The sequence below is a fragment of the Mesoplodon bidens genome (genome assembly GCF_964165515.1).
Source record: "Mesoplodon bidens genome assembly, chromosome: 9".
NCBI classification, from domain to species: domain Eukaryota; kingdom Metazoa; phylum Chordata; class Mammalia; order Artiodactyla; family Ziphiidae; genus Mesoplodon; species Mesoplodon bidens.
In genome coordinates this window covers 79,566,212-79,580,613 of record NC_138166.1, presented here as the reverse complement: position 1 = coordinate 79,580,613, position 14,402 = coordinate 79,566,212, and the positions used below count along the sequence as shown (strand labels likewise).

Sequence of the window (14,402 nt, the reverse complement as noted above, 5' to 3'; positions counted from 1 at the left end):
AATATCTCTGATCATGAGACTTGAAAGGAGTTTTTCTACTGTCCAGAGATGGAGAGAGGCATGAGGGCAGCAGCCTGGGGCTAAGAGCAGAGGATGTGAGAACAAAGTGACTGCAGGCAAACCTCACCCACAGGGCCTCCCAGGCAGAATTAAATGAATGGGAAGGGCTGCCACCAAAAAACTGATTTTTCTACTAGTCGAGCAGCTGTGGACTCAAAGCCTTGAGATTCGGGATATTATTATAAATGTGAAATATGTCCTGTCAGGTGAAGCCTAAGGCTATATGGGTTATGTGCATTTAATCTACACAATGGATTTTACAGAAGAAAAACTGAGGCTGGGTGAGGTAAGTCACCTAAGTGCACAGAGATAATAAGTAGTAGAGACAAGAATCAACACCCGAGCTGTGTGACTCCAAAAGCCAGGATCTTTCCCCTATACAATTTGCTTCTGGAGATACAGAAGATTCAATGGAGCATAAACAGCATGCACTTATAGTCTTCCAAATAAGTGGTAAAAAGCAACACATGTTGAACAACTATTCTATGCTAAGTGATCTGCCTATGCATCAGTGTGATTTTCTGAGAAATTAATTAATATGTTGATTTTTTTTCTATTGTCTTTTCACCAAAGAATAATGTCAGTGGCCTAGGTCTTTGAAATCTAGATTCCCTTTATCCTCAGAGTGAGAGTAATAGGACTCACTTCAAAGCCCTCAGCCAATATAGGGATTAAATTGAACTATCCCAAAGGGGATGAAAATGGAGGATTCAGGAAAGTGGCCCAACCCTGGAGGTTGTTCCCCGATTGAATCATGGGGAGGACTGTAGATTTCTTCAAGTGCCTGGACTCAGCACTCTGGAGATAACAAGTCCTTTTATGAGAATGGATGTTTGAATGCCTGTGAGAATTGGCCTTAAGTGCTGCAGCTTGAGCACCTCGAGTAAGTCGTCTGTGGCTAAGGAGTCAGCAGAGAGGAACATCTCGAGTATATACTGGTCAGCCCACCCAAGGAGGCCATCTCCAGTATATGGCATAGAAGTAGTGCTCAACTACTGTTGAGCATTTAGAAGACTGAGTTACCATCCGTGTCTGTGAAGGTTGTGTCCCATTATATAGCAATTAGATGGAGCCAAGGGGAAAAAGAGTCATCCCTATTGACCAAGAGCCAGGCCCTTCCCCATTTTCCTAGGAATATGTAAGTCCCAGGGATTGTGTAAGCTCCAATGAGGATAACCTCAGTTAATCACTTACTTTGGACTTCATAAGTTGACCTTGATAAGTTGTTGACTTGGAGATGGCTTTATTTAGAAAATAAAGAACCGTGACATCTCTTGTACCTTGAGTGTTATGGAGATATTCATACTTATTATACACTTTCTATTCACATAAAACATTCTTGAGGTTCTACTATCATCTTCTATTTTACAGATAAAGAAATTAGACCTCTGAGAAGTTGAGCAACTTGCCCATGTTCACACAACTCGTAAGCCTTTCTTAATACAGGGAATTTAGGCCTTTCACATTTGCCAGCCATATAAAAGGCACTGAAACACAGTATCATCCACATGCCTTGAAAACTAATTCAAGGGGTCTGTCACCAGAAGCTATATAAACAAATCGTTACCTGTGTAAATAGGATTTGTAGCAGAATTCAATCTTATAAAACACTTATTGATAGTCAATTACATATAGGACATAGCAGGGTTTTCTATAAGGCACGTCTTAGAATTTAGTTGGCGAGTAGAACATATATCGGTAAAGGTACATTTAACTGTCAAGAGACTGTTACAGATAATCAATGCTTTAGGAATTTGTACTGGATCACTAGTAAATGGTGCAATGGAAAAGATCATTAGATAACGCGTCAGAAGATGTCAGTTCCAATTCTGACACCAACTATGCCACTTCTGGCTCCTTAACCTTCAAGATTCTGAATTTCCCTTTGCCTCAGATTTGTCATTTAGAAACTGTTGCTAGCAAGATGCTCCCTTCTTTCCTCACAGGGTTTTTAACATTTGCAAAAATGTTACAAAACTATGATGAACTACACAAACAGAGATGCTGTTTCCCTCTTTTCATCAGTGCCATGTTTTCATGATTCATGGTAACTATGATGATTATTTTCATGTGTCAACTTGACGAGGCTATAGAGTACCCAGGTGTTTCATAAAATATCAGTCGAGATGCTGCTGTGAAAATATTTTTTACATTGTCATTTAAATCAGTAGACTTTGAGTAAAGCAGATTACCCTTCATAATATGGATGGGCTTCATCCAATAAGTTGAAGACCTTAAGAGAAAAAACTAAAGTTCTCTGAAAAAAAAGGAATTCTGCCTCCAGGCTGACTTCAGACTCAAGGCTACAACACCAACTCCTGCCAAAATATCCAGCCTACCGGCCAGCCCTGCAAATATCAGACTTGCCAGCCCCTACACACGTATGAGCCAATTCTTTAAAATAAATCTCTCTCCCCAACCAATATGAAAGGTATATGTATGTGTGTGTGTGTGTGTGTGTGTGTGTGAGTATACATACATAAACAGTCATCCCTTGGTATCTATGGAGGATTGGTTCCAGGAGCCCCCACAGACACCAGAATCCATGGATACTCAAGTCACGTATATAAAATGATGTAGTACAATGAATAGAGTTGGCCCTCCTTACCTGCAGATAGGGAGAGCTGGCCGTATGTGTATATACACATACATGTATAGGTACACATGCACATTCACACACACACACACACACACACACATCCTATTGGTCCTGCTTCTCTGGAGAACACTAATACAATAGCTGCTCTGAATGAAGAACTTACTTTGACAAGAAAAATGTGAAAAGCAATCAAAGAAAACTCTGAAAGTACTATTTTATTCTTAACATATTTTCTGTTGGTCCAGTTTTGAATATATATGAAATAGTAAATATATAGGATGTTACATGATAATATTTCATTATTCCAAAGAAATACATACACTTAATATACCCAAGTGGGAAATATGATAAAAAAAGAATGTTTGCTTTTCTTTGGGGGGGTGCTGATTTGCATGTTGTGGCATGAGTGTGTCTTTGCTCAAGGCACTCCTTGCATTTGGAATACTTTCCCTCCTAGTCATCCTTTGTCCAAATGGTATGTAGCCCATTTTCTAAGGCACAGTTCAATGACTCTTCTAAGGGGAAATGCCCAATTCCTCTAACTGAAAGGTGTCACTACCTCTTTTGATCTCTGTTCCTCTTTACAGTATTCATCACTTTATGTCCTGAATTACAGGTACTTGTGTGTTTGTGTTGTTCCCACCTCTGGAAATAGCAATCTTCTTGAGGACAGTAGTTACTGATAAATCATAGTTTTCATCAGAGCCTCCTACAGCTCCTTGCCTAAGGTATCTTGATAAATACGTACTGAATAAATAAACCTTTGTGGGTCATTTTGGTCTCTCGAATTTAAGCTGTTTTCTCTAATTTGTGCTATAACAAATCCTATAAGTAGTCTCTATCAGAGTGTAATCATTCATACGTGGTAGTGGTCTGGTGGTGAACATTTATTAGGTAGTGAAGGAATGAAAAGCAGCAGCATGGGGCTTTAGCTGCGAGATTGAAAGTTGGCTTAAAATGACATTTTAAATGAGGGAATTTTATGAACAGAGGTAGTGAAATCACACAGGTAGTGAAATCACACAGGCTTTGAAGTGTACTCTGATGACTGCATAGTAACCAAGGTACTTCCTTGCTCTGCCATGAAGTGTTCTTGATATTTATCAGTGATATAAACCCACTGCTAAATATGTAACAAAAGCAAAGTACAAGCATCTGTGTACACAGCAAATATTTCACTTTCAAAGATATTGCTCTGCCCTCAATGAGCAGTGTGTACTTTCCATCTAAATTCGGAACACTTTACTAACTTCACATTATGTGAATAGACACAGTGTCACAAAGAGATAGAATGACTTCTCAGGGGTAAAAAGCAGAGCTGAAATCTATTTTAGATCCCAGAATTTTAAAATTCCAATGTACACATTTGGCAACCAATATTCCTTACATCTCTAGATGAAAATTCACTGAAATGTATGGTTGGAGAGCAGGGATTTTTTTTGAGTTCTATTCAACTAGTTTTACACTTTAATGCACCTAAAAGTTCTAAAATCAGCATTACTCTAAAAAATGAGAATAATAACCTATAGTACACTCAATTCATTGATCCAGTATTTATTGGTTGATAACATATAATTATAAGCACATAAGCACTATATTGAGTGCTGAGGATCCATCCATGAAGAAAACATAGCTCCCACCCTCAAGGAGACCACTGACTATTGGGAGGGGGTGGACATACACACCAGACCAACTGGTAAATCTTGATTGTTGTTTAATGTTAGTTTTAGTTTTCCCTGGTGTCAATTCACTGTGGTAAAATAAATTATCTCCTTTTCTACCTCGCACCTGAAAAGGTGAGATCTCTTCTCCCTTTATATTGCAATTGCCCCACCCCGGCTCAGTAAACACAAACGGAACTCTTCAGAAAGAAAGTTAAACTGTTCTGGATTCAGGCCTACTCAGGAAGATTATACTGGATTATCACAGAAGGAGAGTGGATAGAGGTTATTATTTGGAATTGAAGAAGGGGTGTGACTGGGACCTGGAGGTGATTTCCTGAGGTGGGTAGGGACTTGGATCTTATTCCCACTCAGAATTTCATTAGGTGGAAGGACCCCTGATAGGGAATGTATGTAGGAAGCTGGTGGCTCAGTCTCTGTTGCTGTGAGGCTTCGGGGGCTGAGATGACCATACTCCACAAGCAAGAGAGTAGCTTACCTTAAAATAGGTCATGTGGGCTTGAGCAACGGGCATGACAACTAAAGCAACTAGAATGAACTCAAGTCGAGAATTCTTTCCTGGGGACTTCCCTGGTGGTCCAGTGGCTAAGACTCCACGCTCCCAATGCAGGGGGCCTGGGTTCGATCCCTGGTCAGGGAACTAGATTCTGCATGCCGCAACTAAGAGTTTGCATGCTGCAACAAAGATCCCGCGTGCTGCAACGAAGATCCCTCGTGCCGCAACTAAGACCCAGTGCAGCGAAATAGATAAATAAATATTAAAAAAAAAAAGAATCCTTTCCTCCATGATGACATAGGATAAACTATATAATGTCCCCTGGGAATCATGAACCACCTCAAGGAGGAGCTCTCTAGTAATAGGTATTAAACATGTTGGCAAGAGAGTTCAGAGCAAGACTTATTTTGATTTTTCAAAATAAGTTAATATGATTTTTGTTTCACCCAAATCTCATGGAGAAATTCATATTCCTTACAGTCAGATACATGGATGGAGAAGTACTAAAACAGAGAATGTACTGTGTTGGAAATGTTCCTAGAAGAAAGGAACTACCCCACTTGCCAGATTTTAAAACTTGTTTGATAGCTTTAGTGTTTCCCTATTGGAAAATGTCTTAAACTTGATGCATATCTTTAACGTTCTATTTGTTTTGCTTCGATTTTCAGAAAACGCTGCTATTTTAGAATCAAGAAAATATTATCAATATAATTCCCTGTAGGGAACTAAGGGGGACAGGAAGGTATTATAGAGCAATTGATTTTTTTTAACGGACTCAAAAGATGAGTAGTGAACAAAATAGAGTAAATACAAAATATTTGTAGATGGAAATATATGGAAAAAGCACCGTGAATGCAAGAAAATATGAACATCATTGGCAGACAAATGGCCTGGCACCTCTTTTAACCAATATACAAAAACTACTTGTTGAGGATTTACTTAGGGAGTGTGGAAAATTATATCAATAAAAAATTCTTCATAGAAACAAATTCCTTTACTGATTGACTTCTACTGGTCAAAGCATAGTCAATGTTCTGAAAAAAATGTGACCACTTAGTGGGATGCTTATCCATAGATTAAAAATCTAAATAAAAAGATCAATCATGTCCCCATTAAGCAGCATTGTGACCCGTATCCTGGACCTCGGCATCTTGACTGTTACTGCTAGTTTGCGAGAAAACTCAGTATAGCTAGCTAATTCTAGCAAGAAGAGTTTTGTTTTGTATTTTTATTTCTGCTCAAGGGCTTGCCTCTTTTGGCAGAAGTGGGACCAAAATTTACATTTTGCCAAGGATGGCAGGTCAAAGCCTGCATTATCTGGCAACATATTTTCAATGTAATTCAGGGCTGTGCAGCACTTTTATAAGTTGGCACCTGGCTGGGGCTGTCCATGTGGCCCACACCTTAATCTAGCTCTGAGTTCAAGGAACTTTAAGAAGCAAACATGTGTTTATGGCAGGGATGGCAAATGAGGCAGTATAGTAAATTACTGTTTTAATGAAATACTTTGGCAACACACCATCTCTCTTGATCCCTACATCATTCTGCTATAGGTATCATCACTTCCGTTTTAAAGATGATGAAACTGAAACTGAGGAAATTAACCTACCTTAGGATGAGACTAATCAAACAATAAATAAGTAGAAAATGGAGTGTAGGTCCTCCGAATCCCAATTCATGCACTGCCCACTAGCCCCCTTAACAGGCACTGTGATTCTCTAATCCAAGTGAGAGATTCTTTTGTTTGCTCAAAGAAATCAATATACTTAATTTTTCAATAATGGTTTATGCCACAAGTATTAAAGCAAATGAGAGAATGAAAGTAAATCATCCAACTGGTTTAGATTAGAAAAACACCACATCTCCCTTTTTGACACTCAATGTAAAGGGGTCCCTACACAATTATCAGGCTCCCAGTTGATAATGGTGGAAGCAACAGCTCATTATCTGCCTTCTTCTAAAATGTGAACCATAACAAAAGGGACAACCACATAATTGGACCCTGTGACTGCCAGGGCCCCTCCCACATCCTGGAAGGTTCCTGGTTTTCAGTGGAGTTGGGAGCTGTTGTGAAAACTGGCAAATTCAAATCCAAGCAGTTGTGGTTTGTAAAGCTCTTTATAGAGTTAAGGTAAGCAAATTTATTTGTAGCAAAATATACGCAATGAAAGTCCTTTGGAATAAACATTCCTAAATAAGTTGCTGAAATACTGTGGATTTTTAACCACAAAGTATTCCCTAGTAATCAGTTTTGAATGCTGACAGGCTTGTTTTCTTCCTCGTTTCTTATTTCTGAACTTTTTAATTCCTTTCCTTAGCAACAGTAAGAATATTCCAATGTAATTCTTTCCAAGGACTCTCCTTCAGCAGCTGTGAAACCTCTACACTTGTTTTTATTTGGCTAGTCATTAAGTGAGGTCAGTGTGGAGCTTATGTCACACTTTCTAGTGGAATTAAGCAGCTTCTCAACTGGTGAAAAATGAAGATTCTTGATTACAAACATCCCAATAGTTTCTAAAACCTACCATGATATTGCTATTATGGAGTATACGAAAAGTCTGTGCTAAATTTCCAACAGGTTGAACTCATTCATCTGACAACTTATTTTTTTATTGTGTAAATACACAATATGTTTAGTTTTTCCTTGCCGTCTTATTTTAGTAAATAGACTGAAATGAAAGGATTTGAAAAAAAATCAAAACTAGAGATACTTTAATATACCAGGATAATATTATTAGACAGATGGGAAACTAAAGGAAATCACATTCAAACCACAGAATTAAGCCCCCTTTTACAAGTATATTCTGCTGCTATTACATGCGTGCACACACACCAGCAGCAGAGCAGCAGCAGCAGCCAGGTACCTTCTGCAGGAAGCTCTTGCTAAAATAATAAGATTAGCTTATGAACACAGTTTATGACTATTATTTGATTGAAAGGGAGTGACTAAATGCTATTATGCAAGATGGTGATTCAGCATATAGTATTTTTTTGGTAGAGTTTTAACACGCCTACGGAAGTTCCTCTTCAAGAGTTGCCTGAATACATATGTGTACTCATCCAGGTCATAAAGTCATAGTAGTGAGAAGCATAGGTACTTCTCAAGATTTCTTCAAGATCCTTAAATGGTGTTTACAGAACCTTTATATTTGGTTCACAATTATCTTTCCAAACTTACATTTGTCCTCTGTCACACCTAACCTACCCACAGCAGCATGAAACAAACTTTTCTGGCATTGCTTCTTTGTACAAACAATTCCCTTTGCCTGGAAATACTGCTACTCCTTCTGTGTCTGTGAGCATTTTAACGTTCTCTACTCACATAGCACCTCCTCAGTGAAGTACTTTTCAATGACCTTGGTGGGGTGGTGTTGAGCAGTTACCCTCTCTGTGTTTTACTAACACTTTGTTTATTTATACCTGTGTTACAGTACTTAACAGGATAATGTGTGCTCTACTACTAAACTCCACTAACATTTACAGAATTTTGGAAATGTGACAAGAACTAGAAATACGATTAGAAAAAACAACCAATCAACCGAAACTTGGGGAAAAGTCACTGATAGAGGAGGCAAATCAATCCTTATAATTATGTGCAACTTGAGGATAATGATCATGCCTGATTCATGCCTGATGTATAACACAAAGACAATTGCCAAAATTTAAATATGTATCGATTAATAGATAATTGCATTAAATTAGTGTTAAATTTCATAAGTTTGATCATTGTACTATGATTTTATAAGAGTATCCTTGTTCTCAGTAAATACTAACTTAAGTATTCTGGGGTAAAAAAGTATGTCTGTCTCTCTCAAATGGCTCATGAAAAAATTAATAATATGAATAGACAGATAAAGGATAAAATACAGAGTAATAAAGCAAATGTGGCAAAATGTAAATAATTGATGAATCTGATTGAAGGGTACACAGGAGTTTCTTGTGCTCTTATGTCTTCTGTAGGAAAATTATTTCAAAATAAGTAGTTAAAAATAAAAATACTAATTTGGAATTTTAGAAACTCAGCTAAAATTTCTCTCGATTAGACTAAGTTATCAAAAGGCTTACAGAAATAAACACATTAATGAAGAAAATTGCCCTAATGCCTTTCTTAACTTTCATTTTAAAAAATATAAAGAAAATGGATAAATGAGCTCATGATGGAATTAAAGTAATTGCTATTTATTAACACATTTTCTGAACTGAATACTTTGTATAACAATACCAAGTTCTGTTTATAACCAAAATACACTTATCTAGGACACAATCTAAAAGTACGTCACAGTTTTATAGAAATAAACAAATAGTCTTTTTAAATCAATTCAAATGAACACGCATGCAGTAAAACCTATCACATACTATCAGTGATATAAGTACCTGGAAAAATGAAAAATAAAAACATGCCGCGGAGCAACTAGGCCCGTGAGCCACAACTACTGAGCCTGCGCGTCTGGAGCCTGTGCTCCGCAACAAGAGAGGCCGCGATAGTGAGAGGCCCGTGCACTGCGATGAAGAGTGGCCCCCGCTTGCCACAACTAGAGAAAGCCCTCGCACAGAAACGAAGACCCAACACAGCAAAAATAAATTAGTTAATAAAAAGAAAAAAATATATTACTTCCACATACAATCAATATAAAAATTATTGAGATATTTTACATTCTATTTTTAATACTAAGTCTCAGAAATCAGTATTTTATATTTACAGCACATTTCAATTCAGATCAGCCACAATTCAAGTACTCAACAGACCAATATGGCCAGTGGCCACAATTCAAGGACTCAACAGACCAATATGGCCAGTGGCTACAATTTTGCACAGAGCAAGTATAGATCATGATGGGAGAATTTCTTCCATAAAAAAAAAAGCAAAAAACAAACAAACAAAAAAAGCAGACACATATGGAACAGGATATGTGGAACAGATCAATGGAACAGGATAGCGAGCACAGAAATAAACCCATGCACTTAAGGTCAATTAATCTATGACAAAGGAGCAAGAATATACAATGGAGAAAAGACAGTCTCTTCAGTAAGTGGTGCTGGGAAAACTGGACAGCTACATGTAAAAGAATGAAATTAGAACATTCTCTAACACCATATCCAAAAATAAACTCAAAATGGATTAAAGACCTAAATGTAAGACTAGATACTATAAAACTCCTAGAGGAAAACATAGGCAGAACACTCTGAGATAAATCGAAGCAATATTTTGGGGGATCCCTCTCCTAAAGTAAAGGAAATAAAAGCAAAAATAAACAAATGAGACCTAATTAAACTTAAAAGCTTTTGAACAGCAAAGGAAACCATGGACTAAACAAAAAGACAACCTACTAAATGGGAGAAAATATTTGCAAATGATATGACCAATAAGGGATTAACATCCAACATATATAAACAGCTCATACATCTCAACATGAACATAAACAGCCCAATTAAAAATGGGTAGAAGAACTGAATAGACATTTTTCCAAAGAGGAAATGCAGACGGCCAACATTTACATGCAAAGATGCTCAACATCACTAATCATCAGGGAAATACAAATCAAAACCACAATGAGATATCACCTCACACCTGGCAGAATGACTGTCATCAAAAAGAACACAAATAACAAATGTTGGTGAGAATATGGAGAAAAGGGAACCCTCTTACACAGTTGATGGGAATGTAAATTGGTATAGCCACTGCGGAAAACAGTTCAGAGGTTTCTCAAAAACTAAAAATAGAACTACCATATGAGCCAGCAATTTCATTCCTGGTTATGTATCTAAAAAAAAGCAAACACACTTATTCAAAAAGATTCATGTACCCCAATGTTCATAGCAGCCAAGATATGGAAGCAACCTTAATGTTTATTAACAGATGAATGGATAAAGAAACTGTGCTGTGTATATATGTATACACACACACACACACATATATGTATATATATATACACACACACAGTAGAATACTACTCAGCCATAAAAAAGAATGAAATTTTGCCATTTGGAGCAACAAGGTTGGACTTGAAGGACATTACACTAAGTGAAATAAGTCAGAGAAAGACAAATACTGTGTGATATCATTTATATGTGGAATCTAAGAAATACAACTAATGAATATAACAAAAAGAATCAGACTCACAGATATAGAGAACAAACTAGTGGTTACCAGCTGGGAGAGGGAAAAGGAGAGGGACAATATAGGGGTAGGAGAGTAAGAGGTACAAACTATTATGTATAAAATAAGTTACAAGGATATATTGTACAACATAGGGAATTAGCCAATATTGTATAGTATCTATAAATGGAATATAGCTTTTAAAACCTGTGAATCACTATAGTGTACATCCATAACTTATATAATATTGCACAGCAACTATACTTCAGTAAAAAATATAAAATAAAAAAACAAAATTAAAAAAATAGCACAATGGTAGTTATGGCTTAGACTGTACCTAAATGACCCTTCGGTAAATTTAATCCAAGTTTCCCCTGGTGTCATCATCCTAGGGATACAAAAGTTGTTTTTATTGATAGCAATTACTCAAATTTGGTGAGCTTGTTGTTCTTTACACTTCACAGGACAATAGTCTGTTGCAATATTCCCCTTCACCAGCATATTTTTTCAGTGTCCAGGGATGTCTTGCCTGTGTTCACAGCCAATCCCCATACCTACTTCAGTTAAGAAGCCACTTGAAGGGATGCATCGTCATTGTCAAAAGCTGTGTCTCCCAGTGCATCCCAAATCTGCAGTTGAAGGATCAGAAGTGGCACCACATTCCAGTCACAATTTATTGTGCCAGTGCAGCAATGTCTTGCTCCAAAATGTAGAAAATGTCCCTCTCCCAAATCTTATCTTCTGTCATAAAAACAGCTCGTTCAGCTTCCACCCAAATCACTTCTTCCCCAGTCTCTCATTTAATAGGAGATCGGGAAAGAGACATGGTGCCCTCCATAGCATTTGTTTCTAGAGCCCAGGCTCCCATGCACTAAACTTCCTCAGACTTCCCATAACTCCAAACCAAAGTCCTCCTGACAAGCAACCCATGAAAAGCAGGCTCTTCTGAGGCTTGTCCAAGCAGTTTTCAAGAGATGCTTAGTCAAGACTAAATCCTGGCAGTGGACCCAGTCCACTTTGAAGTTGAGATCCCTGTCACATAAGGATTTACATGCAAGTTAAGGTAATTCAAATGCAGAGACCTATAGAAATATACCTTACTTTATGTAGTATTTTCCTGAAACTTTTTTTAAAATAAATTTATTTATTTTATTTATTTATTTTTGGCTGTGTTGGGTCTTCGTTGCTGTGCGCGGGCTTTCTCTAGTTGTGGCGAGCAGGGGCTACTCTTTGTTGCGGTGCGCGGGCTCTCATTGCAGTGGCTTCTCTTGTTGCGGAGCACGGGCTCTAGGCACGCGGGCTTCAGTAGTTGTGGCACATGGGCTCAGTAGTTGTGGCTCGCGGGCTGTAGAGCGCAGGCTCAGTAGTTGTGGCGCATGGGCTTAGTTGTTCTGAGGCATGTGGGATCTTCCCGGACCAGGGCTGGAACCCATATCCCCTGCATTGGCAGGTGGATTCTTAATCACTGAGCCAACAGGGAAGCCCTGAAACTTTTATATAAATTGAAAATTTGTAAATTAATTCCTATTTAAAATGGAATATAGAATAGTAAGTATTTGATGTTCCCCGGGAATAGCCTCTTCTGATCCAATTCCTCTAATTTCCCAGATGAATAAAGTGGCCCAACCAGTTTAAGCATGCCCTTGAGATAAATGTAGTCTCCCCTATTTTTCCAAATTGCTGCAGGTCTTCCACCTCTGGTTCAGTGGGCTTTCTATTACACCAGTTGTCTAGGAAAGTTTGCTACTTTAAGGATTCATATGGAGAATGATGACAAAAAGGTGTGTGTGTTTGGGGGGGCACTCTTTTTGTGTGTCATTTAATGGGGGGAAAAAAAGAAAAGGGAATCCAGAGATTGAAATGAAGAAACCTAAATCTAAGTCCCTGTCGAAAATTAGCTGCACTCAGCATTTTATACATAACACAAAGCAAAGAGACTCTATTCCTGCATGTATTTTTTTTGTCTTATTCCAGACATGGTTTAGAACTAACAACAAAGTCATTAGTTATTTTCTATTTATAATCCTAGTATTGAGTATAGAACATAGACTCTAATGGCATTTTTTAAGACTTAGAAGGTTTTTTTAAATATTTGAGATACTTGATGAGTTGTTTTCTTGTTCAATTATTCATTCATTCAACAAGAACTTATTTAACACTTATAATTTAACAAGTACTAAGCTAGTTTCCAGGTATAAAGAGTGGAAAAGACAATTCCCTTGTCTCATAAAGACAAGAAGAGACAGAAAAACAAGAAGAGACAGAAAAACAAGAAGACAAGGATATAAAGGATAGAAGGACAAGAAGAGTTTCAGGGAGGAAGTACCAAGAGATGAGGCAGGTGAGATATACTTGAGTCAGATCAGGAAAAGCCTTGAAGAATGTTAATGATATTGACTTCACTGTAGGAGAATGGAAGGTTTCCAAGGGGTTATGAGTAGCTGGTCTGCATTTCAGGAAGATCCTATGACTGCAGAGTTGAAAAAGAATCAGAGGAAGAGAGATTCATCGGTCGTAGGTATCCCAATGACAAAAGTTAGACACTTGATCTAGGATTGTGGTAACAGAGACAGGTAGGAGCAGCAAAGGACAGATTTAGCAGGAAGAAGAGGTGGAATTGACAGGATTTGCTCACTAACTAAAGGGCAGGGCAGGGGAGCATACCTCACTGGTGAGCAAAGCATAGAGGCAAGAATCTGGTTTGTGAGGTAATGTCCATTCACCCTTGATTCTCCACTGCCTAGCCAACTGCCATGCAGGACATAGTGTGAAGCAAATATTTTATGAACTGATGGGTGAATATGGATTCACTGATTGACTGACTACATAAATTTATTAATTAAAAAAGCACAGAACCTGAGGGGAGAGATTAAAACAAATGAACTTGGCTAAAGAAGAAGAAAGCTCAATTTGAACAACTCGAAATTCCCATCTAGGTTGAGATTTCTGTGATATCTTGTGAGATCTGAATCACAAGCTTAAGGGATTTAACTAAAGCAAATAGTAAAGATTTGACTCAAACAATGCATTGGTTGATGTAAAGAGAACACACACACACATACATACACCAAGGTAAAACTGAGAAAGCTAATACCATGTGAGAAATGCATGCTAAGTAAAAACATTTTATGTGATGAGCATATAAATACACTGTAGTTATCCTTTTCCAAACTAGTATAAAATTGAGCTAGTACAATTTAATATAAAATTTAAAAACCAATAATGTAATCTCAGGTAGTGATACTTTATACTTATCTTATTTTCCATAGAAAAGAGGGAAAGAAATTAAAAAGAATAACAGAGCAAACTTTACATTATTCCTTTGTATATTATTCATGATTATAATTATTAAATAACTGAAATAGTAAATGTCTAATTTTTTAAAAGTGTAAAACTAGGGACTTCCCTGGTGGTGCAGTAGTTAAGAATCCGCCTGCCAATGCAGGGGTTCGATCCCTGGTCTGGGAA

The 14,402-nt window shown here is 37.6% G+C and overlaps 1 protein-coding gene across 1 annotated transcript in view; it reads right to left on the bottom strand.

Annotated features, from left to right (window-relative positions):
• The window catches only part of LOC308622311 (uncharacterized protein), a gene marked incomplete at its 5' end in the record, with an annotated part of 42,864 nt that overhangs the window by 8,812 nt on the left and 19,650 nt on the right, over positions 1–14,402 (bottom strand). The window lies entirely within an intron of this gene.